This window comes from Patiria miniata, unplaced genomic scaffold (assembly GCF_015706575.1).
Source record: "Patiria miniata isolate m_02_andy unplaced genomic scaffold, ASM1570657v1 HiC_scaffold_3, whole genome shotgun sequence".
Lineage (NCBI taxonomy): Eukaryota > Metazoa > Echinodermata > Asteroidea > Valvatida > Asterinidae > Patiria > Patiria miniata.
This window is the reverse complement of record NW_024037069.1, coordinates 173,542-180,000: the sequence shown is the minus strand read 5'-3', so window position 1 is coordinate 180,000 and position 6,459 is coordinate 173,542.

Here is a 6,459-nt window from a genome sequence, read left to right as displayed (position 1 = left end):
ATTTTATTAAAATAATTGTTGAAAAAATTACGTGTCAAAAAATCCGCCGGGGAGGGGGGTGGGGGTGGGGGAAGTGTCCCCTGCCCCCTGGATAGCGACAGCTCTCATTGGTTTTGTACACGATTTGAGATCATGGACGTTCGGTCAATCGTGGACGTATTGTTTGCGCCCACATTCTTTTGTCCTACGTCCACGATTGCCGGTGTTTACACACGCACCCACACACACGCTTACATAGGCATAGAAGTGGGGTACTTCCTTTGTTCTAGTGTACTAAAATTTTGCAACGTCGCACACTTGTGTCAAAATGCTCTTATTTAACCATAGTTAATTTCCTGGGCTGAAATGCGGACTTAATATCCCTTTTCTAAAACTCTACCATTTGCGACAGATCAACCCACCTTCGAAATTCCTAGTTTTTGAGTAAAATCCATATATCTATTTCTTGAAAAACTTGGCAAGTCGGTGGGCATTCCTTGTGGGGTACCTCCCATAGTTCCGGTACCCCACAAGGCAGTGTTTGTACACGCACGCACCCACACGTACGGCAGCACAGCCACGTCTAGCTACGCCCGTACAGACAAACGTATATGTGCTATACTTCTTGGGGGCTATGGTGCCATATATGCCCTAAATACGCTAGCTGTTAAAAGTAGTGAAAACAAAACGTATACATTGTAATGGCAATGACAACGTAATATATCACCAAAGCAACCATTTTGTTGTCATATTCAGTTTCATATTCAAATATAGTGCCCCCGTGAAAACCCCAGTGAAGAAAATATCTGTTACCATTTAATGGGCCATAACCCTTGACTTGGCTTGTCACTAATGTTTCAGTGAGCATGCGCGATATAACCAAAATGGTCTTGAGTAGTGGGGTCCAATGACCGATGTATTTGCAATTATGTTGGCATAGTACTATAGAAGATACATTGATGTTAAGTGTATACACAAAGTTTTAACTGAATCAAACGAATTGTTTTGTGATAATGATGGTCAGTAATATTCCACGCATACATCCGAGCAAGAGCGCACTTTCATATACGCACCGTCAATACAAAAAAAAAAAAAAAGAAGATTTGCCAGTGCAGTACGCCGGGTCGAAAATTCGACATTTTGCGTGAACGATAAGAACAATTTATTCTTATGTTTAACCATATACATGAATATTACACAATTGACCTTTGAAATAAACTGTTGCCACTTTTCTGAATGATCACCTATATATGTCAAGGATGTGATACTTTAGGTGGCTTTAAAAGGGAAGTCACACATATACATTGACGCCAATATATATTGACGCCAATATTGCCGCCAATATTCACGACATGGACCGTAGTCGCAAATATTGGCGTCAATATTAGCGTCAATATTTGCGACATGGAGGCCATGTCGTGAATATTGTCGTCAATATTTGCGACTTGGAGACCATGTCGTGAATATTGGCGTCAATATTGGCGTCACTATATATGTGCGATGTCCCTTTAAAGCCACCATAGATACTAGCTCTATAGCCTATGATAGTCTGTAGAAACGCATTTATTTGGACTTAAGTCATGCCTGATGCTCATGAAATGGTATAGAAAACCTCGATTGTATACTCAAGAAGCAAATTATAACACAACGGGTGTGTCTATCGATGATCAATGTTCTTATTCATTGCTGAACTAATGCATTGCGTTGGCAATCAGCTTCAATTGGAGCTCCAAGAACCCTTGACAGTTTCCATTTAGGACTCGTGTATAGTTTGGATGAAGTGCACCTATGGCCTGACTGGGGGGGAGGGGTGGCGCCAAGTTCACGATGGATCGAATAAGTTTCATAATACTGGTAAAACTAATAACGTGTCCATTTCTGGGCTATCACAACTGACTTGCATGTCATTTTATCCTTCATGATGAAATATGGAATGTAATTGTACACTGATGAAAGAGACAATGAATGATATATTGCCCTGGTGTGAGGTAAAATAGGGATGAAATTCCTCAAGACAGATGGTATATATTTTCTTTTATTGGCATAAGGCAAAAAAAAAGTCTCCGGTTTCCATAGCCATGCCGTAGCCATGCGCGTCTGCAAAATCAACTATTTTTTTTTTCAATGTAAGATGGTGTCTCAAAACCGCCAAACTCACTGGTTTGACTGGAATCTTGCTGCTGCACAATTCTAACGTGTTTTTAGATGGGGTTACGATCGAGTATAAGCTTTATGGGCCTCTCTGGGCTCCCATATATTTTGAACTAAATTTAGTCGGGCACCATTAAGGAGACGGGTGTTTTAATTTTGTAATTGTGCATCTGGAAGCCAGACTGAGGGGCGGTGGTCGTGTATCTGGAACCTGAAACGCTTTTTAATAAGCGCAATATTATGTAAGGGTGCATACTAATGACCAGCCAGGCAGCACACGGTGTTTTGCACGATGTCGATGTCGCTCTATGGGCATACGTAAATACCATTTTCTCTGATTTTTCTCTTGACTATCCAAATTTACTGAAGAACGTTCGTGCGCGGTTGAGATCGTAAGTGGATGCAGAATTATCAAGCCTTATGGCCTTGTGAGGTCACCTGAAGCTCCACCGTGAAGGACATTTTTTGAGAGTTTTAAGGGGATCGAAGCGCCATCTGCAACATCAGCTGACATTTGAAGAAAAAAAAGTAAGAGAAAAAAATACAGCCGCGTCGCCGCACCACTTTTGGGGCAAGCTCCATACCAGAAACCGGAGACTTTTTTGGGCCTAACAGTAGCTTCTCACCAAAGTTGTCCAGTGGGTACACATGCAGAAGTTTGTCCACGGGGAACCAAGCAGACTTTTCGTGGCACGGGGGTGGGGGTCTTAACCTAAAAGGGCCGGGTTATTTTGACCATCTCTCAGCCGGGGAGGGGGCGGATTCCGCTCCCCCTAAGATCTCGGCCATCGAGTGACGAACATTTTTTAAACTCGGTACATGCATAGAGCAACTCATCATGAACATACCCAAGACATTTCGTGACTATAGGTCAAAGGGTTTTGGAATTATGGCTAATTAATTATTCATATTTACGAATGGTAATTCTGCTCTGTGTACACGACGTATATGGGGAAATTCAGTTTTCACGGCACGTAGCGCCGGACATTTTTTTTCAAAGCTATCGCGGAAAAAGTTTGGGGGGGGGGCGGATTCTGCCCCGTCCCTTTTAGGGTTAACATCATCTGACTATTAGGAGCGATGATGATCTTGGACACTATCGAACAATAGGTGGCGCTCTTCGTTAGGGCATACACAGTTAGTACTGAGGATCCACCCCAGCAAATAGAAAAAAAATCCGTCCGCCGAGCTAGCTCATCAATAATGTTATACACTCGAATTATTCTATACTAAAGAGTTCTTATAGAGCCAGCGAATTGATGAATTTAAGAGATATAGTAATGCACCACTGGCCCGGAATTTTGGCTTCACAATTCAGAGCATTTTGGATGCAATTGGGCCCGACAGTGGCGCTATTTAGCCAGGTTGTGGAGTGATCCTTTTTCAAGATGGCTAGACTGTTCCACTTTGGATCACATCACTCGTTTAAGGGGTTGTCTTTTTTGGGAGGTGCGAATTTCTGGAAAAGTCATCGGTCAACCCACCAAAAATTGAAATGAAAATGAAAGATGATATTTTGATCATCATTTCTCTGTGCAGCCTAAACACTTGTGAGAGTATAAACATTTTGAAGTATGGGCATTTGGCATTGGTGTCTTTAGGGATTTGTATACTGGGGTGAACCCCTGAATCGTTCGCTTGGAGGATTTCTCAAATGGAAAATAACTCCCTCTTTTCGGTCCTCCCCGACTCGCTCCTACTCCGTATCCCCTACATTGGACTTAGGGGTCCACCCTAATAGGCCAAAAATCCGTCCGCCGAGCTCATGAATACAAGTTATACACTCAAAATCTGCTATATTAGAGAGTTCTGACAGCCATGGAATTGGGGAATTGAAGAAATACGGCAGTGCATCTTTGGCCCGGGCCTGAAAGTGACACTATTAAGCCGTATTTGTGGCGGGCCCTTTTTCAAGATGGTTACTTTTCCACTTTGGAAAACATCACTTGTTTGAGGGGTCGCCTTTTTCGGGTTAAAATTTTTCGAAAAGTCAATGGTCAACCCACCAAAAATTGGAAAGAAGATGAAAGATGACGTGTCGATCATCATTATCCTATGTAACCTCAGTTTTGAGTATTTTAAAAAGAATTTAGACGTATGGGCAAAGCACTGGTGTCCATGGGAATTTTTATCCCGGGTGTACCCTCAGGGTTTTTTTTGTAATCTCTTTTGACTGCGTAGCCATTGATTTCTAGTAGGTGGTTTTGGAGTTGAGGGGGTGTTCTGCAAATACTCGGAAAACAGTAGTTTGCACGTGAAACAAAACAAACCAATTGAAAATTTGTTTGGAGAACAAAGAGCTTTTTTTGAAGAGCACGGAGTATATGCATCTTTAAGTTGTATAATAACTATTTCTCACCAAATCTTTGTTAAAACCTTAGAATGACAATAACAAAGCAACATGTCGCCAATAAAGAAGGCCTAAGCATTCGGATTGAAGCTCGAGATGAATATTAATGATAGGCCTATGCGGACATGACCGTTATCTAAGGTCGTCCCTTTCCAACAAGCTTTCAACATGGGCGATATCAGGATTTTTCCCGAAAGTAGGAGGGGGTAGGGGCGGGGGTGGGGTGGCGGTGGGGAAACGTATTTGTGGCGTAAGAGAAATCCGTCTGAGAAATTATCTCTATACTGTATGGGCCCTTCACCTAAATGGGATTGTCATTTTACTGCCTACAACTTTGAAACTTTGAAAGATAGCATACTGGATTGGCTTAGATGATTAGCGCAGAAGTTGTGTCTGCATGAGAAGTGAAAAATAACATCTTTTACATGTCACTTCTACATACATATTAACTAGCTATCGATAGATGAGTCGCATACTCAAGAAGCAACATCCAACCCAACTTATACGTTTTTCGATCAATTTTATTCATTGCTGAGCTCATGCATTGTATTTTGAAATCAATTTAAAGCGGAAATCAAATATATCTTGACAAATTACTTGTTCAAATTTTGGACTCCTATAGCATAGGGATGTTGTTTACCTAAAGGTTTTTTGGTTTGGATATTTTTTTATCAGCATTTCAGGTATAATTGTGTAACGTGAAGTGTTTTGTTTCATTCCATGAAATTCATATTCTGTTGAGAATATAATTTTCATGCCCACTGTTGTTACATCCAGTCAGTTACGCGTTTTTAATTGTCTTCTATAGCCGAAATTGTGAGGGACATATCTGATATTTTTGTGGAAAACAACAAATAAATTGTTCGATGAATAGAGTAACATGCATCCCACCACCAGAAACAAATAAAGACTGTCGGTCAAAACTTCAGATCAGCCTCTGACTCATCAGTATCTGTGAACATAAACATAAGAAAATCACCTTTAATTAAAACAAAAACATTTTTTGTTGAGATTATTCGATGATTATTATGATATACAAAATATACGCGGCCAAAATACAGGCCTATTTTTGCAAATATTGAAGTGTTTTGGAGAGTGAAGCAATGCAAGGGATGGCAGGCCATGCACCCAGTATGAAACTGATTTTGAGCGGTTCATAATCATTTATAGCTGGTCGATGAGTGATATTCTTTGAAAATGATTTTCTAATCCGAGAAAATTTGAGAGCAACGTTACTTGGCGTTCCTGACGGTTTTCAGAAACAATGCTCGGAAAGCGGGTCCCTGATCCATTTGGTTTAAAAGGTCTAGGTGGTCGTCTGAGTCAAAATGTTTGGCCAAGGTGAGTCTTAAGGAAGTGTAATTAACAAGTGACAGTCAGTCAGTCAGTCAGTCAGTCAGTCAGTCGGGGAGTCGGTCAGTCGGTCGGTCGGTCGGTCAGTCAGTCGGTCGGTCGGTCAGTCAGTCAGTCAGTTGGGGAGTCAGTCAGTCGGGGAGTCGGTCAGTCAGTCAGTCAGTCGGTCGGTCGGTCGGTCGGTCAGTCAGTCAGTCAGTCGGTCGGTCAGTCGGTCAGTCGGGGAGTCAGCCAGTCAGTCAGTCGGGGAGTTAGTCGGGGAGTCAGTCGGGGAGTCAGTCAGTCAGTCAGTCGGGGGAGTCGGGGAGTCAGTCCGGGAGTCAGTCAGTCATTCGGGGAGTCAGTCAGTCAGTCGGGGGGTAGTCGGGGAGTCAATCGGGGAGTCGGTCAGTCGGGGAGTTGGTCGGTCAGTCGGGGAGTCCGTCAGTAAGTCAGTCAGTCAGTCAGTCAGTCGGGGAGTCAGTGGGGAGTCGGGGTGTCAGTCGGGGAGTCAGTCAGTCAGTCGGGGGAGTCAGTCGGTCAGTCAGCAGAGATGATTGTATGCTGGCCCTAGGCCCAGCAATAATATTTGTTGTCGGGCTACCGTCATCATCATTATCATTCTGCTATAATCCATGATGGGGGAC